This window comes from Vidua macroura, chromosome 20, assembly GCF_024509145.1.
Source record: "Vidua macroura isolate BioBank_ID:100142 chromosome 20, ASM2450914v1, whole genome shotgun sequence".
In the NCBI taxonomy this organism is placed as follows: Eukaryota; Metazoa; Chordata; class Aves; order Passeriformes; family Viduidae; genus Vidua; species Vidua macroura.
The window spans coordinates 8,172,843-8,196,925 of NC_071590.1; the positions used below are offsets into that span (position 1 = coordinate 8,172,843).

The 24,083-nt window shown below is 43.2% G+C and overlaps 2 protein-coding genes across 3 annotated transcripts in view; one reads left to right on the forward strand and one right to left on the reverse strand.

The window, feature by feature from the left end:
• SPATA22 (spermatogenesis associated 22) overlaps window positions 1-24,083 on the forward strand; it is a 45,904-nt gene that overhangs the window by 12,951 nt on the left and 8,870 nt on the right. The window contains exon 10 of one of the 2 annotated variants that reach the window (XR_008440123.1): window positions 3,172-3,243. The exons of the other annotated variant lie outside the window; for it this stretch is intronic. The gene's annotated coding sequence lies outside the window, so the exon portion shown is untranslated. Of the gene's footprint in view, window positions 1-3,171; window positions 3,244-24,083 lie in introns of those variants that run through there. 2 annotated transcript variants of the gene reach the window in all.
• Window positions 1-24,083, reverse strand: part of LHFPL7 (LHFPL tetraspan subfamily member 7) — a 58,856-nt gene that overhangs the window by 8,120 nt on the left and 26,653 nt on the right. The gene's annotated exons all lie outside the window — the stretch shown is intronic.

Genomic DNA, 24,083 nt, shown 5'->3' on the forward strand with positions numbered 1-24,083 from the left:
TTTGTAGCATGCCTGAAGGGTTTCTACATTTGGGGTATTTTGGATAAATCCTCTTGTACAAAAAGGAGGTACCTATATTTCTTTTCCATCTCTATCCCTTGAAGACACTGCTAAGTAAGATCCAAGGTTTTTGTCAGTAATAGCTGCACATCAGTGTACAAATAGAAACAAGATGGAATTCTGGGCTTATCCGAAAATTAGTGATTTCCTTTTGACTACTTCAGGAAAGGAGGAATTACCCAGAGTAATTCGGGGAGAGCTGAAATATATCTAAAATCAGCAGGCATCGTTTTAAATGCCTATTACATATAAATAAAACAAACAGGAAAGTGATCTCTCAAAGATGAAAGAAACCAGACTAAAATCCTGCTGTTATAACAGCTGAACTTTGGAGGGTGAGGCAAATAGGGACGCTGTTAAATGCCATTCTGCTCTGCTGAACTCGTGGCAGGTGCATGTCAGGTACCTGGAGTTCAAACTCTTGGAAGCAGCCCTAGCAATTATTTCCCCCAAGGAAACCAAAAGGAAGAGCAGGAAAAAGGGATAATAATGCCCATATGCTTGGTATAAAGATGTAGTTGCCTTCCTTTGTATCTGAATAAGAGCTGGAACTCCTAATAATGGCCCAGCTACTTCTAACATATCACACTTTAGCTCTTCTTTGTAAAGAATTATTCCACTGGCATCATTTCAGTCAAATATGTTGTGATTTGAGGAGCTTCTATCAGTGCTGGACTGGTGCCAAAGGAGTAGATTATAGCAGTTCCTTTTCTGGCTTTTCTAAATGGTGCAACTCACAAGTTAGCACTTAGCAGCTGTAATATAAATGTAGTTATAACAAGAGCTGTGTAGCTTGTCAAACCCCTTTGTAGCTAACAAAGGGAATGGGTTCGTTTGTACAATGTCTCCAAACTCTGTGTTTAAGGAAATGCTGAGTCTGTGACTCCAGCTCACAAGCTAAGGAGCTGCATCAGATATAGTAGGCTGTATTTTTATGTATGTACATACATGCAAAATTATGGGGAATTATGTGTATATCAAAAGCTGGGCAATGTTTTCCATTTCAGTTTATTTGGATTTAGCTGAGGTAGATAGGAACACATTATTTTAAATAAAGCTAGCACTGAAATAAGGGTGTCCATGCACCTTTTTAAAATATTTTTAGTGCCATTAAAATACCCCACTCAGGTTCTGTTGGCACAACTCCCTCATTCTACAAATAGCCTGTTTCAGAAATGTCTAACAACTGTAGGAATAGCTGAATCTATTTTATTTATTAACTGAAGGGAGTGGAATCTGACTATCCAGACTTTGGGAAAGAAATTCTCTGAAGCCATCACAGGGGTAATTGGGCTTGGTAATTACTGCATTAGCTGCAAGTTTATTAAGGGCCACAAAAGGAAATGCCATCCTGGTGACCTTTGAGGCTGCATTTCACAGCATGTTTTCTACATGAGAACAAATGATGAAACTTGACTATTTCTGCCAAGTGAGTGGTAGCTATGGTGAAGATTTATAGCTGTAATCTGGTAATCTATGGGCCTAATCATACAGTTATAGAGCTGCGTGTCATTTACTCGAAAAGCCTGAAATGATCCAGCACTGTGTAGGCTATGGTGAAGGAGTGCATTTTGTCATCTGCAAGGTTAGGAGAAATACAGCCTCTTTAGCAGACTGTAGAAGAGAGACAAGAGCTAATGTTTCTCAAAATAGCAGCATGTTACACGAAATTTTACAAGAGTCAGAGAGCTAAGAAATGGGGACTGTCAGATTGGAAACCATTATGATTTTCCTCTTTTGTACTGCTTCAATAATTACATAGATTTTCTATTTTTTTTTTTTTTTTGGAAATTATTTAAGTCATGCTCGCTTCATCTCTCTCAGAGAAGCAAACACAGAAGCAGACTAATAATGTAATATTGACATATTTAAGTGTTGGATTCTTTAGCTGAGAGCAGCATGTTCAGAATGTATCATGCCTGTAATGTGCCTGTGTTCCCTTATCTTTGTGTCACATTTTATTCAACAGTCAAGAAGTGCTAATAAAAAGTGCATATTTCAGTTGTTCTATTTTAGGTAAACATAACATTTCTAAGCAATGCACATTTCTACAAATAGAAATCAGGGTGGCAAACGCTTTGCTTCTCTTCTTAATTAACCTATCCTTGCCAAAACTGCTATGTTCTTCAGCATGAGCAAGGAATGAAACTGATGACTGAAAATTTAAATTAATGCCTTTTCTTGTGATCTTTTGGCTGAGAACAAGAGCAGCTTCCACCTACCATCTGATGCATTCCCTTGCAAAAGAACCAGTGTCAGCCTGGGTCCTTGTGCAGCTGCAGGGAGTGAGGGAACAAACACATTTATATTGTCTTTGCTTTGGAGCCAGCTCACCTGGGAAGGGGAGATGCTGCCCAGCCTGCAGCAGGTCTTGGCTCCTGCTCTGCCTGTCAAATCCAAGTACTTAAATAGCTATTTAGAACAGGGGCTGAGGTCCAAAAGACAGGCAGTGATGTGTAGATCACCTGAAAAGTCATGATTCCACATGACATATTTGCTCCCTTCTCCTCCCCACCTGCTCAGCCCATAGGTCTGTTTTAAATCAATCTTTTCACCTCTCCCAAGACTCACAATTTAAGCAGAGCAGACGCTGACGAAAACAGATTTATAATGAAGCTGGTGGCCATTAAATACCAGCCTTCCACCAGAGGTGACCTTATTGGAAAGTGTTGTACAGTGAATTTATTTTGACTTTGCCCATTCTCTACCTCATCTTGCACGCTGGCAGCCGAGGCAGTGGTGGTGGGAGGTCTGAGAATAATGCCCACGTCTCCCTTCATTACAGCTGCACTTCACATCCCAGCAGCCTCCAAGCCTCAGGGATAGCACATTCATTACCTCTTTCAGAGACAAGTATTTTACATATATGGCTGAAAGGTGATTAGAATCCCTGACACAACAGTGTTTTATCTGGAATGCAACCATGAAAAATGCATGCCTAAAACAAAAAAGACATCCTACATCCTTCTCCTAATTGATTTAAGCTACAAAGACCAGCTTCAGTTTTCCCAGGGCACAGGAACTATGAGGAAGACACAAATTGCATGTTTTCAAATCTCCTCATAAAAACTGCTTGACAGGGGGTTGAAAGCAGACTTTTCTGTTTCTCAGATGTCCTAGTCCTGTGAATGTCATCAGTCAGCAGAAGCTCACGTGCCACCACCTGATCATAAAGAACAGTTCTGTAACAACCCTCATTTCATGCTGCTGATTCCAGCCCACCATAAATCAGCCACACCACGAGTAATGTTGGAAATAATTGTCTGCTCCAGAGCTCCTCTCTCCCAGCCCAGGTGCCACACAGCTGTAGCCACATGCAACCCCTGTCCTGCTGGACTGGGTTAGAGCAGCACCTCCAGCAGTGATGCTCCCTGAGTGCTTGGAAGATCTTTAATGCTGCACACTGGAACAGTGCAGACGTACCCATTCAGTGGTTTTAAAAACATTATAAATGGACTCAGCTCTGGCTTGAACTAGGTGCTCTCTGCAGATGGAAAATGGGATAGCAACTGCTACTTCACTGAAAGCTGCCTGGAAATGCAGCAGGTGATCCCAGCACTGATCCTCAGGTGCACAAGGCACTCTGATCCTTTCTCTCCTACCCTCTTTCTAATATCCAGCTTTAATATCCAACCCTGAGCAGGGTTTGCTGTCACTGATGGCTGTTTGTGCAAATGAATCAGCACAGCACAGCTGATGTTTTGATCAGCTCTCCTACCCTCTTTCTAATATCCAGCTTTAAAATCCAACCCTGAGCAGGGTTTGCTGTCACTGATGGCTGTTTGTGCAAACGAATCAGCACAGCACATCTGACGTTTTGACTTCAGCCTTGTTTGACCCCTGTGTTCCTTAGCCAGGTCTTACACAGAAACTTTGAATAATGTTCTCTTAAAACCTGTGGTCAAAACTGTCCTGGGCTGGTCCAGCCACCCTCAGTTAACAGCAGACAGATCAGCCTTAGAGAACCCCAGCCACATCTCACACAAGAGCTTCATTCAGTCCAAAGTTGCTAGAAGAAAGAAGAAAGTAGTAAAACAAAAACAAAACAAAACAAAAAAAATAGTTGTGTTCTGATGCAGAGCTACCTAGATTAGAAAAATAATGTTGAAATCCAGAGTAGTGATAGAAATGCCCCAAATTACCAGCTAAATGAAAGTGTTTTGGGATGTCTGATCCTTCTTATCAGGTTGGCCCAGCTGTACAATTTCCCATCTCCAATTATACCAAAAGGTCCAAACTTCCTCCTTCATTAATGCTTTTGAAGGATTTAATGAGTTACTTCATCAGGTTAATAAATCCCCTCAATAATTTTATTACACTTTGATACAATTATTCAAGAGGTGCAGCTAACAAATGATCATCATTTATATTTCTTGACAGAATAACTTAGTTAATAAATTTTGCCCATGAAATTCAGAATTCATAAATAAACTATGGGAAAAAGGGAATGTCTGTGTGGAGGAGGGTTTTTTCCTATTTCTGGTTAAGGTTCTATTGGAAATCCTCTGTCTCTTGTGCAATAACTTCAGGCTAAGGAGAACTGCAGGAGGTTGGTGCCTTTTGGCAATGTCCTGCTTCCCACTGAGTGCTTAGGGGCAGTCCAGCTGCTGCAGCACATGTGCCACTGGACATAACCCATATAAATTTGCTCCAGCACTCCCTCAGGTTTAAAATCCAGCTTCATAGAGGCTGTTCCATTCCTTGAGGCTAAGCTCTTTAGCTGATTTTGACCAGGTGCAGTGACTGTCAGAAATAAGCATTCTATTCTGGAAATTATTTTAAAACTGAATTGAATTGGTTGCCATGCCATTTTTTTTTTCCTGGGGCATTATAGTAAATGACATCATCAACAAAATAACCTTAGGGGCAAGGGTGTTTTCAGAATCTTAACCTCTGAATAGCCAGCAGTATTACAGCTTCCTATTACCAGATTAATAATATTTATGGTAGGTAGACTGCAAGAATGGGATCATACTATTTATTTACTTACTGTTGAAAGCCACCTCTGGCAAGAACAAATTTCCCATTAATCACTACCTTATCTCTGTAAGAAAGAGTTACTCTCAAGGACATCTGTATTATTCCCATTGTTTTATTAATACAAGAATACTCTGCTATGGATTTTTTGACATTGAACTTTATTTATTTTCTAGATTTTATTTTTAAAGGGGAACTGAAATGCTTAAATAAACATTGAACTTTCTTAATAAATGAACTATTTAAGACTGCAACTGTAGCGATAAGATCCCAATGTTTCCCTGAATATATTTCTATGTAAAGAAACTGCAAATCAGTATTTTTTTCCTTCTTTTTTTTAATCAACTGAAACTCCAGTTATGAATTTTTAGTTTCTTCTGGGAGTGCAAATGACCTTGTTAAGTTGTGAGAGTGCCAGAAAAATGGTGCCCTCCAGTCCAGGGTGTCAGAGAAGTGAAGCCAATTTCTAAGTTCAGGTCTTGTAATAAAAAAATGCATATTTCTCTCTCCTTTCACATAGGCTTTAGCCAGCATTTGAAACATTACCTATGGGGCTGCAGGATGATTTGTTTTTCTAATTTTTCAAGAGCACTACATCATATATTTTAAACTTTAGAAAAGAAATCAGTGTAGACCCAGCAGAGGACAATATCAGGAAAATTCTCTTTCATGTGAGAAAAGCATTAGTGGAAAGCCTCCACCAGCCTTATGCAGTACCAGAATGAGGTGATTGTGCCAGTAGAAGGGGTAGCAATTAATGTTAATTTGCTGTTTAATTAGGTGTCCAGTACAGAACAATGGTGAGACACCTGTGTGGGTGGGAGGAGCCCCCTGATTGTCAGGTGGACACAGCCACTCCTGCCCCCCAAAGTCAGGCACTGCTCCCACAGCAATTACTCTGCAGCCTGTCAGATGTAGTTTAGGCAGTAATTTGTTTGCAGAGTGAAAGGTGTGCTTGCAAACAGAGTTAAGGGCTCTGTCCCCTGTCCTGCCCCTGTCCTGCTGCTCAGTCCAAACCGTGGGGTGTGAGGATGCTCTGGGAGGAGTGCCAGCCCAGCAGCTGGGTTTGTGTGGCTCCAGCAGCCAGCCCTGCTCAGCTGTGCCCTGCTGAGAGCTGGGACCCCCTTGCCACAGGCTGAGGCTGCCAACCCCACACACAGCAATGAGAAACACCCCTGTGACAGGGGCTTCCTTCAGCACTGCCAAAAAACCCCACAGCATTTCCATCTTTGTGCATTTAAATGTTTGAGTTAATAACATTTATGAGGCAGCATGGGAAAATGAACTTAAATACATCATTTGTCATCTCAGTAATACTGAATTACACCATTACTGAAAAGGATACAGAGAAATGTGTCCAATAAACAGAGCATAGTTTGCACAATTTGCTTTGCATTTCCCACATCCTGCAACAAGAACAGGGTAGTCAGGCTCCTTAATGATCATAATATATGTACAGAAAGAGCAGCTCCCTGAGGGCTCCTGATTAATCAGGAAAATGCTCATTTGTTCTGGCAGAAGTGATGTGCATCTAGGCAGGGCAAATGATGAACCCTAAGTGCACACATCAGCCATCAAGGCCCAAAAGTTTCCATTCATTGAACTCATTTTCCCTCCAAGAAATAACACTCCATGTCTCAGCACTTGTTCTTGTCCCAGTTCCATTAGGGTTTGGTCTGACAAAGGCAGAAAGAGGCCCCACATCCATTTCAGAGACTCTAAATGCATTGAGCTCCCAAATGAAGGCATTTCTGCTGTTTGCTCAGATACCCTGTTCAGGGGAGGACACGAGGATCTGATCACTGTGCAAGAGACTTGGGAGCAAGTTGGAAGATTTAAAGGATTTTTCACCAGTTGATCTAAATCCCTGCCTGTTTTTTAGTACCCAAGAAGCTGCCCACTGATTTCAATCCTTCCTCCACTCCATCACAGCCATATTAATTCTCTGGTTTGGCACAGCTGTTGCCATCTAGAAGTTTGCAGTGTGGCATTTGAAATCTTTATTTCAGATTTTATTTTCTGTTCTGAGTTGGAAGTTTGCTAGTAATGAGGTGAATCCTCTGTGCCTGACACGTATTTCCCTTGGTGTTCATTTTTAAATTAGCCACAGAAAGGACAAACTAAAAGCAGATGTGTCATATTTTTCCTCTGTGTGTTGGAAGCTTGCTTATGGAAATATCTTTGTTAGATAAATGAATTCCAGGTTACTGGGATAAACAGATGCAATAAAATACTCGTGTGTAGAAGAAACCCTTACAAAAATGTGATCCAACAGCTCTTCAAGGAAATTGCCATGTAAGAGATCCAGCTTTGAGGCTTACCTCAGGCTTTTGCATAACATGATAGTTAGTACTTTAAACTGGAGAAAATGTGATGGGATCTTTTGATATTTTTCTTCTTGCTTTTTCAATTTCATGGGATCCGCAGAAAGGGAAGGGAACCAAAGCTGAACTAATGCTGTGCTTTTCCCTCCACCACTGCCTGAGCACATGGCAGGGATTGCTTGGTGGAGAACTGAGTATCTGTTACCCTTCTTATGGGCATCTCAAAATTGCCAGAAAATGTAGATTTTGGACTTCTTTTCAGCATAACATGAGAAAGAGGAAAACCAGAAATAAATGAGAAGGCTGAAATACAATCAAAAACCAGTAGTTATTTAGTTTGGCTACTGATTTATTAATGTATTATAGTTAAGCACTGAGGAATAAACCTTACTTAAAAATGTTCCTCAGCTCTAGGCAGGATTATTTACAGGAAATAAAAACAGTTAAAGAATTAGAATGAAATCCTGCACGTACTGAGTCAACAGAAATGTTGCCACCAGCCTCATTAGGCCAGGTTTTAGCCCCAGATATCTACAAAGAACCACAATTCTCTTGCAGCGTGACTAGCAGATTAATATCTGACAACACCAGTTTATCTTTCCCTACAGAATCCTTAATTTTTATGCAGCCAGCCTAAAAACTTTGCTCCACGAGTTTGTGTTTCAGTGCAAACCAGACAAGGTTCCCTGCTCCTTTCAGGCTGTTTGCTCACTGTCACCATTCCCATTTGGCTTAAGCACCTCCTGAAATTATTATTTTGCCTCCATGTCCTTTATAAGAATATTTTTCCTCTGAGGTATCTGCTTTCTCAGCAGCAATTTTAAGGTATTTCAGGCTACAGAAGAAATATAAAGTAAACCCTGTGCTCATATATATCATAAAGAACATGATCCTTTAACCCTGTCCTGATGGGAAAACCCATCAGCATTTGCTGTACTTCAGTGATTCTCCATATGCTTTTGCAAGGAACATTTTGCACCTGCCAGCACAACACAGGACAAACAGCAGCGTTGCAGGAGGAAATATACACTAATTTACACAAAGCCTTAGGTGGTCTATTAGCCCTTCATAAAACCAGGAATGTGTAATTACTGCATCCACGGACAGAATTAAATTTGATGGACTACAAAGAAGCAATGAGTGAAACAATTAACAACAAAGCCCGAGTAAACTGCTCTGATGGGGAGCCATGGCCTTGGCTGAATTGGCCTGACAGCTCAGGTTTCCCTCTGCTGTCCCCAGGGACGTGCCCACCCCAAACTTTTCACTCAGTGCAGACAGGTGAGCTCCTGTCAGAGTCACTGCACCTGCTGATCTATTGCAGGTCATGTAAGATACAACCAACAGCCAAATAACCTGCTCAGCACAGGAGTACCCTTCTAGCATCATTAATTCCATCAATACATTCTTTCTCCTGTGTCTCTGGACAAATGGTTGCTCCTCCAAGCCTGATGCCATTTTAGGAGGATGCAGCTCAGTGGAGCACCACTGCCAAGGGGGCAGCACAGCAGATGCTGTCCCAAAAGCCTGATGGAATAGCTGCTCCACAGGCTTCAGTTCATTAAGGTAATTGCAACTGCTCTGTGGCACAGTGTACAGTTACATTTGGGATGGCAAAATCCATCCAAAAGAAAAGCATCTCCCCTGTGCAGCTCTCCAGCCACGCAGGTTAATTGTGAGTACTTTGCAGTGCCTGTGGTGAGGCAGGAGCCTGGGGGGTTCTGTCACAGCTTCCGTCCACAATTTGATTTAATGCCCTCCATGAACAATTGCATCTCAGTGCTTGTAATAAGGAAATGTCATAAAGGTACCTGCTGCCTGGTCCAACATCTTTTGGCTTTGACAGCTCAAATTTACAGCTTTAATTCAGCAGCCTGGAAGCTTGGTATTCTGTACACACACGGGGAAGGGCTGACAGAGCAATATTTTATAAAAGTTCACCTGTGTTCAGCGACTCATGGAGGATATAACCCCTTGGACCTTGTGAAATGACTTGCAGACACATTCCCACTCCAGATTGTCCAGTGGCAAATTACAAAGTTCTAATCAAACCCCAGTGTGCCTGATGTATTCACTGGGAAGTTTTGCTTCTGTAGCATAAAGAGTTGAACTTTCAGCAGTTTGAGCAAGTGCTCAGCAGGGTTCTCTCAGCTCTGAGCACCCCCAGCAGGAGGAGGAAAGAGCCCTTCAAAGCAAGTCTGATCTCCCTGTTCCTGATACCCAGGTGAGATAAATCCCCCAAACCAGCACAGCTGAAACACAGAGCTAAATGTGGCTGTGAAAGGTGCTGCCACACCAGCACTGCTTGGGAGACTCTGGACAAACCAGCTGTGGGATTTCCGTGCTGTGCCAGTGGCTGCCATGCCCAGGACAACACCACCCTGCTGAGCACGGCAGGTGGGCAGGAGCTGAAGAAGGGAGGAGAGCCCCAGGCCCTGCCCGGGCTGCTCTTTGACACTCTGCTCCTTTTGCAGCCCGATTTACATCCCCCGGGGTCACGTTGGGGAATGTAAAAAACTGCAGGCACTGCAAACGTCCCCAATCTGGGCAGGAGATGCAGCTGTTTGATGAGCCCTGCTGTCATTACAGCAAAATGACTCAAGGACTTCCTTAAAAAAGCCTCTTATTTATAGTATCATAGATGACCTTAATGTCTTTTATCTAGGAGGTGCTTTGGAATACTGTACAAGCATGACAAGATGGTCCTGAAATAATGGGAATTTAAACAGAATCTAACAAGGAAAGCATAAATATTGGATGGAAAGAGAAAAAACATTTGTTGAAATCTTCAGCAAAGTAGTATAGTTAGGAAAAGTCTGCACTTCTGAGCTGGAGTTTTACAGCACATCTTGCACATGGGAGTCAGTGCAAGTGTGTATTTTGGCACAACTTTTGCATTGTACCAGTTTTTATTTTATAGCATTAGTTTTGGTTTGTGCTTTAATCTGTAGTGGAGAGACGGGAAATTTGTTTGTACCAACCTCTCTGTGAGGTTGTGTGTCAGTGCAGCCTTTCTTGTGCCAGATAAACACAGTCTAGAAGAACTACAGCTACGCATCCCTGTTTGAACAAGAAAAATATTTGAAGTGGTGAATAAAGGAGATATCTGAGGCATGCTGATTTAAACCTGGCCAGGTCCTTGTGTTCCTACAGGGGATAATTATAGGTGAAATCTTCAACGGAACTGTATTAATCAGAGTAGGATCATCTGCCAGTGCCCTTCCCGTCAAAACTCAAACAGCAGCAAGGAAATGAAGCAGTAATGACAGGGCTTCCATTTAGCCACTAAATATCTTTTCTTAGGTATCCATATTTTAATGAGATTTATGTGCTTTTTAAAGTAGGAGACGTTTTGATGATCTTAGAGTCTCTAATTAAACATTCTGTAATTAACCTTGGCTTATCTATGTCAAATGCCAAGGAATTTGAGCAAGCCAGGTTAAACCCTACTTAAAGACATTCAGGGAAGACAGTGTCTAACACCAGGTTTCTAAAGCAGGACAGAAGGATGTCCCTGCACCAGAGATCCCTGCTCTGTGGAGCAGAGCAAGGAAAGCCCAGGCTGATGGTGCTGTCAAAGCTGGAGGGCTGGATGTGCTCCCAGCCCAGCAACCCACGAGCCTCTTCCCTTGGCTTGGTTGGAAATTCTTGCCTCTCTTGACTCATTCAATTTTTCCCCACCCTTTGATGAGATTCCCATATGGGATGTGGCATCTGTGAGCCACAGATTACTTTAATCTGAAAAGAATGGTTTGGAAAATACACAGCTGACATAAATATACTGAGTTTTGAATGTCTTCATTCTCACATGCCAATGTATAACGTTGCATCCCAGAAAAATACATTTAAAATAATAATTGTAATGAATTTGTAGAGTCTGGCTCCTGTCTCACAGACAGATCTATGCCACACTCTCCCTTGCTACATCTGTGAAATATCCATTATTTTTCCATGGTGTAAATGATCTCATTTCTGTTGCTTTCCCTGCAACCCAATGCCACATTCATTCCTCCTTCGAAAATTTCAGGAAGAGAAGCAATTTGTAAGAATGACAGGAAAATGGCTTCTCATCTGTGTACACCACAGCAATCTGACACACAGAAAGAGGCTTTGGTGAGTTACACAAATCCTAATTCCCACTGAGTTTCAAGCAGTCCAGATTTAAAAAGGAAAAAAAAATCCAAACTGACATCAACCAATTTGATCATAAAGATTCTAATTCAGCACAGGTTAATTGAGAAGTCAGATTTACTGCTATCACTTCTGGAGAGGAGGGAGATAAGCGAACACAATGACTCTTTATCAACAATATGGGGACTTCATTTAAACAGAGAGCATTAGGTTACAGGCTGGAAGATTAGTAGCAATCAGCCTGCTCTCAGAAAAGAAAATGCACTGGGTGATAAAGATAGAAGGCAGGAAGCTGGGTGCATAGAAATGAGGTTTGATGCCAAATATTACTGGTCACATCTGAGCTATCTGTCACATTGGCACTGATCATTGCTGATGCATAATTATTATTACTCACCTGTGATCAGGTCATTTACCACTACCAATCCAATGGCTCCTCCCACCCATTTCATTTGTTAATGGCATTTTAATGAAAAAAAAAGTCTATCTAATACCTCTTTGAGATGACTAACCATTGTGTAATAGTACATAATGGTATATGAAATACATTTTCCTTTTCCCAATCACCCATAAAAGATATCAGCTGTTATTCTGTTCCTTAGCCACAACCCCATAAATCTGAGTGCAGTTCTGCCTTTAGAGGTGGCAGGCTTATTTTTCCTCTTTCTTTGTGTGCCATGTGTTTTCCATACCAAAAAGTGCCTGTTTTGTTGCAAGTGACAGAAGGAGAATTTAAAGGGATGCTGGAGGATCATAAAGACTCCCTTCTATCCAATCCCAAGCATGCATTCACCTTTCTGTTCAGCTGACTAAAGAATTAGAAACTATTAATATTGTCTCTGTTGGCAGGTCAGAAAAATACTTATTCTGTAGTCAAGCAGATTAATCCAAAGGGGAAAATAACCCTGCAAAGCCCTGCAAAAGCTGCTGTCTAACCAATCCACTTTCCAAAGCCAGATGTTTGCAATCTGTTTAAGTGTTAATCTCATGATACGTCTTTTTATGCCTACTGAAATGATTTCAGCATGTATTGAACTATTAGAGAATTCATATAATTAGGGCAGCTCTTATTTATGAAGGAGCTTTTTGGATGAAGCCCTATCAGTGTGCTTGTGAGCCATGTGCTCATGTTAATTATTGAGGCATGTTGGGACATCTCCTCATGAGGTTTTTTGATGGGCTCTGGACACTGGCTACTCTTTATGTATGAAAAGACACTCCTAGTGAAATCAGAGGCAGGATAATAGTGGGTAAGTGGGCAGAGGTTGAGGTCAGAGGTGCAGTTTCTTAGAGCCTGTGATGGGTATGGAAAGCAGATTTGCAAATGAAGGCACTGCAAGCCAGGCAGAGATCTACTCCACTAAAACCAGGGTAACCATGAAAGGTGGTTATAGTTCCCCATTGGTCCTGAAAACTGGAGGGATTATTTTCCTTCTCACACACACCTCCTTAGATCTTTTCTTGGCATGATTTTGGTCTCCTCTGATAAAGAGCTGGTTTGAAATACAACAGCCAGACTGTGAGTTCTTAGCCAAGACCCCTTCCATGACAGGTGCTGATGGGCTCTGCTGTGGAGAATAATGGCTTGTGAGAGGCAGGTCACAGGAAGGGTCAGGAGGCAGCTCAGAAAGCCTTGCATTTCATGTCAAGGATCTTAAAGGGTCTGGGAGGGCTGCAAAAACTTCCCTCTGGGGCTGTTGACTGACAGATCAGTGTCTTGGTTATAAACTGATTTTGATAAATCATGTTGATCTACTGTTTGCATGTGGCTGTAAGAGAGCTGGTGGTGAGCCATGCATTCCTGTGGCATCCTAGAGCAAATCCATAGGGAAGAAGATGGATTATGCCTTGCTTTGTGTCCTGCTGGCCCACAGGACAAGGGAGTAGGACCATCTGGGAGCAGCACCTCCACACCAGGAGCTGCCCAGCCTTAAAGTGCCACTCTCTCTTCCCATTTTGTGAATCTCCACTGACATCCCAGTTCCCCAAGGGCCATTTAACCCCTGAATCCTTCAGCAAAGCCTCTCTGCCTAACAAGCAGGCAGCAGATTTTGTCTGTGGGAACTGGCGGGCAGAGAATACGTGCAGTATTCTGCATCTGCGCTTACCCACACAGGGTGAGGAGTTTATCATGGGGCTTAAGGATGATTCCTTTCTAAGTGTGGTATGAGATGAGGAAGAGGAATCAGTTTGAAATTAAAATGAGGATTTTTCAACTCGTCCTTAATATTTATAAGGCTCCTTCTGCCTTACAGACAAAATCCTCAAGGAGAAGATGGAAAGCTGTTCATCCTTATTTCTTGTGCCTTTAGTTCAGCTTCTCATTGTTCATATTATTCTAAGCAAAATAACTGTTCTGGAAATGCAGTCATTTACAAAATCCAGTCTACTAAGCCTTAAACAGCAGAGACATGTCCTGCTATGTTTGTTCCTTTGTTGTTGCTATGGCATTACCACACATTTTTCCATGTAGGAAAGGAAATCCCGTGGAGACCAGATAATAAAGGCTTGAATTTCCAGGGCACAGTGTCCGTCTCGCCTCTTGACCTGTTTGACACATTCTTTCACCAAACCTGCATCACTGAATCCAAATAAACAGCCAGCCATCAAAGGAAATACTTTAAAAGGATTGTTCATGGTTAGCCTTGATGAAATATACATTGGAAACCCTGCATTTTAATCATGTTTGGAGTTCTGCATTTCAAAAATGGTTTTGTTTAACTACATCAGACTTGTCATTCAGGGAAGTTTCCTTCCGTAGGATGCCTGCATTTAAAAGTCGAGTTAACCAAACCCAAACAAATTTCCCAGGAGGCTGCAACAAACCAGACAAGTGTCTCACACACTCAGCTCTGACCTCTGTGCTGCACCAGGTGTATCCCTGCTCTCTGCAAGATTCCAAGATGCTGCATGTTTATACAACATCCCCAGATCTCAGCAGGGTGTTGTGAGGATTCATCAGAATCACTGCACGTCACTTGTCGGAGCAAGCTTTGGCTGGAACTCCCCACTTGGCTCAGCATTAGTTTGCAAAGATTAATCCTGTGTCCCAGTCAGCCTGCCCTGCCCGAATCCCCTGATCATCCTGGGCTGCACAGAATTGTTGTGCTTTGTTTTATCTTAAAAATAACTATTTCATGGTGTTACCTGAAAGAATTAGAATTAGATGAATGAGTTAGAATTAGAATTAGAAAAGAGGTAGAATTGATGAATGAATACAAGTTTGTTAAATGCTCCAGGACATTTATCCTACATTACTTTTTCAGTACCATCATCTTCAGCTTACTTTAATGAAGATCTAGCTATAATTTGAGCAAAGTTTCACCTGTTGATGCAGTTATTAGGGAAGAATGTGCACTTCAGAACTGACTAAAGATAAATATCTCAGACAGAATTGTTTGATGCAAAATGATGAGGTTATTTTGAGCCAAACTTCTTGGGCATCATTTTCTGTGTCTCCCACTGCTGTCATTTTTGTGTGGCACAGTTCAAAGGCACAGGCAGATTGAAAGGGCCTTGTATCCTCTCATCTCTTGAAGCCACATATCCCTGTTGCACACAGGATATTGCAGCCAGAGCACACAGCACAGGATAATCTGCCACAGGCAACATGCAGCTTGTGGCCTTCCAAATTCTTCAGCCAGCACAGGAAAACAAACAGCAGCCTTACAGACTTAATGGACTTTTAATGCATTTGATGGATTCTGCATCAGCAGTTTCTAATAGAACATCTAAAGAGGGAAAATTCCCTTCCCGTGGAGATTCTGAGGAGAAAATGAACTGACAGTGTAAAGGCTCCTCTTTGCAACACTTGGATGCTGTGCAGGAGAACTCAGAGGCCAGACCCAGAGTCTTCATCTCTTCTGAAACATCCCTCATCCCTGAGCTCTCCAGGGTGAGAACTGAGCTGTGTCTGAGCCACAGGCTGGTCACGTAGCACAGCAGTTAGCAGAGGCAAAAGGCAGCATTGAACTAAACTCCCCAGAGCTTGAAAACTGGGGCTGCAGAAACTGGGGCTGGAAGTCTGCTCCCATGGCCAGGGGGAAGCTGTGGCTTTAGACAGAGTTGTTCTGCAGTTATCAGCAAGAAGACAAAGCCTTAAATTCCTTTGTTGAATCCATACAGGCAGCAATGTGACACATTCCTCCTAGTCACATATCCTTGACTTTGTTGTTGACTTTTTGCATAATCTTTGAACTTCAGCTATTGATAAATACATTGGTTTACAAAGCAGAGAGTAAATCACCATTCACTGCTGAGCTGCTATTGTGCCACTCATTTGTAAGGCAGCTTTCAAGCTTTTTTTAAAATCAGTTTGGTTTGACATTTTGTTTTCCTACTATTATTTATGAGCTCTATCTTATGAATGGATTATGTAAAATAGTTTAATTCCAGTTGTTGCAATTTCTCAGATGTCATCACACAAATGCTTGCTTTGAGTAGAACACTCAGGTCCAGATTTTGTTCTCAGCTGTGCTGATAACAAATTAGACCATCATCCACAGGGATCAGAAGGGTTTTCCTCAGATTTACAACTGTTATAAGCTTTTAGGAAAAACATTTGAGCAATGCTGTGCTCAGAGTAAGCAAAGGCACATCGCTGCCTTTCAGCAATGTTCTGCAGACAGGGCCAACCCACTGAGCCAGTGGCCTCAGCTCAGAAACTGAACCTGGTGATTCTTCCTGCAAGGAATTAGGAGCTGCATTCAGCTGTGACTGGACTGCTTTTGTTATAATGGCAGAAATGGGGAAGGGTGGATTTTAGAACAGTTGCTTTCTAAGATTTTGGATGCACTCAGTCACTTTAAAGCAACTAAAACCTCAGCAGCTATTTAAAGCAAAGCACTTCAGTCCCCTTTTGATGGCAAGTGTTAGCTCTTCTCTGAGACAGCAGGCTACTGCTGCAGTGAACCAACAGCTCTTAAGCCTTTGCAGATGACAAAAATTGTGCCAATTATTACTCTCCATTTCACAGGTTTCTCTGATCTCTGAGCATCTGACTTTGCACCTGAGTGTGGAGCAGAGCCCATGTAAAAACAAGAGTAAAAACACTCCTTTTGTTGCTAAGGAGCATTTGGGATGTACTATTGCTATTTATTTCCCTACACAAAATGCTGCTTCATTTCCTGAGATGAAACATGGGATGTGGCCTGCAGCAGGTGCACATAAGGTGAGGGATCATGCAAAGCAGAGAGAAAGAAGAGTAACTACAAATTTTTGCTTTGTGTTGGCTTGCTCGGGTTGTTGCTCTGTGGTTGTCTGGACTCGGGCCACTCGGTCAGGGCTCAGCTCCTGCACTCACCCAGTGTTTTATTGGAGCCTGGCATCAGAACAGGAGCTGGTCCCTGGCAAGCCCCACAAGGAGCCAAACAAGTGACATTTGTCATCTCAGCACACAGTACTGGGCATGGCTCATTTCTGTGACATCTTTGTGACAGCACAGAGCCATGAAGATGACAGATGTCACCCAAACCATTACAGGGCAGTTTTTCAATGGCTGCAAACACAGAGCAAGGCAATAGACACCCAGTGCTGTGTGTGCAAATGAAGCAATTCCAGCCAGAGGCATGGGGACTGCACCTTTCAATCAGCTCCCTTGGCAGCCCTTTCCAGGTGTGCCTGCCTTTGCATCCAGGCAGGGAGAGCAGGCAGGACCTGATGGCCCAGGCTGGTGCCTGAGGCCTCACCCTCGTGGCCAGTGAGTTTTGCTGGTGCTCTGCTGCACCCACACAGCTCTTCCCTCTTTGGACTACAGAGGGCCCAAAGCTGTTCTGGGAGCAGGGAGTAATCCTGCACAAGGCCTTTAAGAGTAATTCATTCTTATTTAGGAAGGCATGTTATTCTTATGGTATCCCATGCCAAGCATGATGCAGTTTAAATGTTCCTCACTGGTTACAAATGTGACCTTCATTAACTCGTCTTTGTGCACGGAGTTCTACAGGAACAGCTCATTGCATTTTCAATTTAATTTAATTTGAATGATAATTTAAAAGTTGTTTGATGCAAATGCGACCATCTGCATCCTCGCAGCTGACACAGTTTTTAAAGATGGGTTTGTCAGCAGGAGTGGGGGGAGCTCGATGGGGAAGAGCCACGAGCTCCCAGGAGCAAACTGGGAGTGCCTGGGGGGGAAAGGAGGGGAGCTGAGTCAAGCAATTGCTGGTTATCAAAGTTGTAGGTGACTATTAAAGTCTGGAGTGGTGATCACAAGTCATCAGACCATGCCAGCTCATGGCACTGCTTGTCTGAGCCCAGGAACTGCCCAGGTATGTGCTGACCAGACCTGTTGTGACACAAAACACAGGGAAATTCAGCTGCCTGGAGGGGCTGAGCCAGGTTCAACCCTGCCCTATGCACAAAGACCTGTGCCTCTTGTTATGACTTTAATTAGTGTCAGGTACAGCGCTGTCCTCAAACTGAGAGCTCACAGTGACTGTGATGGAGGGGAGGGAGTGTGATGCACATAGAAGCTTTTGTTTTGCTGTGACTAAATCTAAGCTGCAGGTTTCTGAGGACAAGTGCCAGCCTGTTCCTCCCCCCTGCAGTACTGGATGCTTGAGGGCAGTAAATAATAATAATAACAGTGTTAATGGCTGTTTGTTCACACTTGCTACTTGGCTGCTAAACTTCGGATAACTCAGTAAAACTGAAACCCTGAAGTGTTGCACTGACTTTTGTAGAACTTGGTCTGAGCTCACTGCTGATTTCATCCTAAAGCAATATGATAAAATGGGCTGTGTCCATTCCAGGCTTTTGAAGAAGAGCCAGAGGAAACATTTTGCCCCTAATTCTTCCCTGCTGGCAGCCTTGGTCAGGTTGGTTGGAAAGGAGCTCCTTGCTGAGTCCTCACTCTGCAGCAGCAGTGCTCCTACCCCAGGTAGCCCTGCTGGGAGACTGGGCATGCAGGTGGCTCCAAGAAACCCCACCTGAGCTCTGCTGCAAAGGGCAGGGAGCTGCCCTGGAAATCTTCTGTCTTTCAAAGAATGTTTTCCTTGGTACCTGTGTGCTCTGCACTGGTGTGGTGGAAATGCTGTTGAAAGCTTTGAGCCAAATTTGCAAGCATCAACTCCCTTGCCAGTGTGAATGTGAATGAGGGAAATGAGAAAAATGACTCTTTCTAGTCAGGAGGGGGGATTGGGCTGGCACTGTATGTGGCTTGGGAGACCTGATTTGAATTCTTCATATGATCCTGTGCTCCTGAGAGCTGAATTCTCTCTCCTGATTTCTAGTGGAACTCAAACTGCTTCTGCAAAAGCAGCCCATGCCAATCCCTGGCACTCCCAAGGCAGTTCCCTTATTAAGATAAGTGTGCAGAGTTTATTGTCTCACACCTAGGAACTGCATGAAATACCGTAAGAAAAACAGCATTTTCTGTTGCAGACACTTAACTACTGGTGCATTAATCTAACACTTCTCACCCTTCATTTAAAACCATGTTTTCTGCTATTTCTCTTGAGTTCCCTAAATTGGGACATGAGAGATCACAACACCTTTGACAGCAATTGCCTAAAAGTCCCCACAAGGCTCAGGTGTCTTATTCTGTGGTGTTTCAGGTGCCCCTGAGAGCTGTGTTAGCAGTGATTCAGGAATACCAAAGCCTGGGGATACTTGTGTACCTGCATCTTAGGGGAAAGGATGCACAAATTACTCTGTTAAAACTTGGTCCCATTTGAAGTTCACCTTACAAGCAGCCTGGTTCTCTATCTGATAGTAGAAAACTAAATATAGCAACCTGATTTTTAATGGATGGCTTTCTCTGCAAATAATATTTTACCTGTATCTATAGGCATTAAAATATTATTTAAGTCAGTTTTTGGATGCAAGCATGAGAGTTGTCTGGTTTTCTTATGAGAGATCAGACTGAGTGGATAAGGTGAACAGAGAAGCTGAGAAGATGGTTGGGAACAGGAGCTTTATATCACCTCTGTAAGGCTGATTTCTGCTCCTTCTGCTCTGTGTCAGTGCTGCTTCTCTCCAAGCCCATTAGAGGAACACTTAACAGAAAAAGGCAACCCCTGGGGAGGGCCTTCCACCTCCTGGAGAGATTTGGAGGAGAGCTTGCATCTCTACCCATTAGAGAAAAAGTACTTTTAGCTTTTAAGTTCAAATGATGGATCCAAACAACATATGCTAGGAGTGAACACAGTCTTGCTGGGAGAGGACTTGCCAAATCTGAGGCTGCTCTAGCAATAAATAATAATCCTAATTAGGCTCCTTTCCTCAGGAGCACCCAATTTTGTGATATTGATACAACATGGTATTGGAGCCTCCCATCTTAACAGCTATTCAGAACACCACTGAAGTGTTAAAAAAAAAACCCACCACACACAGAAAAACACTTTTCTTGAAATCAGACACTTAGAGAAAGTCACATTACTTGTGACTGTGTTTTCCTATTGCTGTGTATCAGCTACTTCTGAAAATTAAGGGAAAAATGAAACAACAGCTGGTCTCACTACTGCATTGCTATGCAAGACAGGGAAAGCAGCTATTTTACATGAATACTGAATGCAGTGGGAGAAAACCATGGACACTTTCATTTTCTCACAAGACTCAGTTTCCTGGTATCAAACATCTCTGCCATCAAATGGCAATAGAAACCTTATAGTTTGGCTTTCAAGAGGCAAAATCTATTTAGAAGAGATCTCTGGTGTGTTAGAAGGACTGCAGATTTCATCTGTCACTGAAAATCCTTCTCTGCTTCCTCTACAAACATACAAACATCAAATGGGGGAGCTCTTCCAAGGCTGTCAGCTCAAATATCCTTTTCTGGCCTGGAAGATGCTTAGAAAGGGAAGTTGCAGAAACAGAGATGAGAAAACTCCAGTCCCAACTTTTCCATGCTTGTTACAGAAACTCCCACTGCATGCATTGCCCCTTGCTGCTGGTTCAGCTGCAAGGCTGGGAACTCATCTGATTTTTCCCTCTGGATGTCTGAGCTTTGGCTCTCTGCTCCAGATGAACCTTGAAAGGAGTGAGAGGAAATGAGTGGTGCTTTTCCAGCAGCAGTTCTGCCAATCCCAGTCTGGAAGCCGTGGCTGTCATGCCATGAACAGCCAGCAGTGCTGCAGCAAGGGGGTCTGTTAGTGCCTTTGTTGTAGCAGAATTTCAGCACTGCTGGGGTAGGAACACCCCAACAGCTTGGTAACTGAGCCTTCACCCCCTCGTGTCCTCATAAATGAAACATAAAGCAGCTCCTGCAGACAGCCGTGTTCTAATAAATCATGTAAATAGGCTGGGAGATTCACTGCCTTTTTTCCACTGGAGTCCCGTAACTCAGCTGTTAATTGGATCTGGGATAAAAGCTGGTTTACTGCGTGTTCCCTAAGCAGGATTCTGTAAAGTTCTTTCCAGAATCACAGCCTATAGCACTGCCTGCTTTGTTTTGCTCCTGCCCAGCACAAGGAGGAGAACAGTAAAGCAGCATGGCCAAACTCAAGAGAATTTTCCTTGTGGCTCTCCCAGGCTGTTCCTGTTTGCCCTGGGAGTGTCCCAGGGAAGGTTCATCCTGGTTTTTGGAACCCCACAGTGCTGACACGGGGCTGCTTCTGCCTTCAGTCCCAAAGCAGTGGCTCCCAAAGGGCCTTGCAAAGGGAAACCCCTTTGGAGCAATTATCCAAGGCTGTTTTAACCAGCAAATATCTTATCCTAATGGTCTTTCATAAAGATCCTGGAAAATTCTGGTGGGTTAACTGACATGATGCACATTTTCAGCTGGGAATTTCATAAATGAAACAGATGTGAGATATATAACAAAAAAGGCATTTGAAGGGTTTTTTTCCCTTGGGAAGGTGGACCCCAAAATCTGTTTGCTCCTTGGCTTCCACTAATTGCATCATGGAAGAAATTTGAGGCTTTTTAAGGACAGTTGGTTAAAGAAATGAATAAAACCTGTACCTATGGAATTGAGGAAAGATCAGTTTGTTTTTTTTTTTTCCCAGTGTTTTCTCTCAAAACTCAAATCCAAAAAATTTTAGGAAGAAGGTTTGCTGCACGGCCTCTTGTCTAGACGTTGTCAGCTCCCTGGTCCTGTCCTGTATCGTGTGTGTGGCATCAGCTCAGGATGTGGCCCCTGTTCCCTGCCAGCACCTGCTCTGTGCACAGAAAGCACCCAGGGCACTGACTGGGTTCATTGTTTACACACCTAACCTGAACCAGTATCTAGGAGCAACAGCAACATAATTAGCTTTGGCAATTAACACTGCTTAACTGAAGCTGCTGTAGGACCAAAGGCACTTTTTTAGTCTGCAGAAGCAGCAATTAGCATTTCATTAAGGTAACAAGCCTGGCTAAGACTCCTGAGCCTGCTGGGGTCTGCTGATCTAATTTTGGGATCCATCGATAAGCCCTAGGGACATTAAAGTGAGATGCATCAAGGTTTTCACCACCACCACCACGTTGGAAAAGCTGACTGGAAAGGGGTGGGAAGGTTTTGTCTTTTCTGGGTTAGTTAACAGTGTAGCTATGAGGTGTCACTGGGCAGCACCAGCTCTGAAAAACACATGGTGCAGTTGGGGCTGCACAGCCCAAAAACTGAAACTGGGGCCTCATGGGAGCCCAGGAAGTACAGCTGGTCCAGGGAGGCTCTTCCATCTCCAGCTTTCAGGTTTTACCTCTAATTTCCTGTCTTATCTATATCCCCAAGCAAACATCCTTTTTGTTAATTTTCTGGAGAATCTGTTTCTGCACCAGTTTCACATTCAGTTCTTTGGCTGGTTTGAAACATTACACATGTGTTGAGAGAGAGACATCTTTATTTTTGGTGGCTTGCGGGGATTTTTAAGTCTTGCCTGCAGCTGTGGCTTGGTGGTTTGTTCACCTTAAATCTGAGGTCAGGGAAAGGGGCTGGCTGCACACAGGCTGCTGTTCCTCCCCTGGACACAGGAGAGTTGGGATGCATCACATGCACACACAGCTTTAGAGCACTGGGTTTCAAAAGCTGTAATACAGTGCATATCCCTCCCTCCCATCATTCATGCACATTAAACTCCAGCAAACAGTGTTTAGTGGTTTTTCCAGGAAATACCACCATAAAATCAGCAGAAAATGCCTTTTTTTTTTTCTTTTTTTACTGCTCTTTAGCATAACATGGGACAAAACCCATCCTGCTATGATGATTTCTGATGTTTAGGGTTATTACCCAATGCAGCTGGTAAGTGGAGGGTCTATTCCTTACAACCTGTGCTTTATGTAATCAGTAAATTCCAGTAATCTGGAAGTTTGCTAAAAAAGTAGGCACAGACCTGTACTTCTGTGAAAAAGACTGATGTAATAAAGTCAGGAACTTTCTAAACTGCAGTTTTACTGGAAAGTGTTTCTGTTGCAACAAGCAGGGCTTTGGTGTCTCTCTTCTGAATGAAAGCTGTTGGATTTTGGAGAAACCTCGCTGTAGAAAATGCACTTTGCATTTCCATAAGGACTTTCTCAAAACAGCTTGTTTCTGGACATGCAAGAAAAGTAGGAATGCTTTCCTGTTTCCTGAAAACTTACCAAGGAGGACAAAGTGTGCTCTTCCATTCACTCTTTACTTTGATTACATGAAAAGTTTTATTTTATGTCGGGATATGTCAGGCTTGGGATTTTTGAGGGGGAAGAATAAGACAAAAGGTCTCTGATCTGGCTTCCAGGGAGTTTCTGCCACTGAGCTGCATGGAGGGGAAGGAGCCTGGCAATGGGACACCATTCACAAACTGGGGACAGGCTTCCTCCTTGTGATGTTGGTGTTCAAGGCCCTCTAAAACTCTGTGACCCCAGCGTGGTCACCAGCGTTTGTCACAGCTCATTACACAGCAGGAATGTGGAAGCTCAGTGACCTTTCCCAGAGGGACAGGCAGAAAAGCAACAGCACAAAAGAGGGAAGAAAATGTTGTACACTTTGGAAGATAAATAACTGAATGTTATTGTGATGGAAAACACTGGGCTGACAATGGGCAGGGAAAAAATGTTCCTTTAAGGGTGTTGGTTCTGGGGTTTGGACTTCTATTTGTTGAGCTGGGTGCAGCTTCCCTTGCTGCCCTGCTTGGCTATCAGGGAATTTCAGCAGGCTGGGGAGTAACTCTCAGGCCCAAGTTAAAGTGGGATGTGGGGAATCTGAGCTCCGTGATGATGCACTGGAACTGGGGATGTCTTTCCTGGCCTCCTTCTGCCAGGCAAAGGAAGGAAGAGGCCCAAAGTGACATTTTTAAACCTATTAAAAAGTCAAGGCAAACTTTCAGCCTTTGTCCTCAAAGCTCTCCGTCCTCTGCAGCGGGGGACTGGAGGCCCTGGGACTGCTCCCAGCTATGACTCCAGAGTTTCTCCTTCAAACAGGTCCAGGTTTCCAACCATCTTGTTCCTCCTTTCATTTTACTTCCAGTTTTTATTTAATCTGACTTCTCCAGTCTCCTGAGACAAACTGATTAATTCTTTTCCCCTTTGTAGTCCCCTGAGTCCCTTGTTCAATCTTTCCTGCCTCAGTGAGATCTTAATAAATGCTGCCTGTGGCTGGAAGTGGGATTGGGTCTTGGCACTGTAATTAATTCTTTACTTCCTCCATGGCTTCAATATGCTATTTACAGCTGTCAGCCCCTGCAGGAGCAGAGGTTTGCAGAC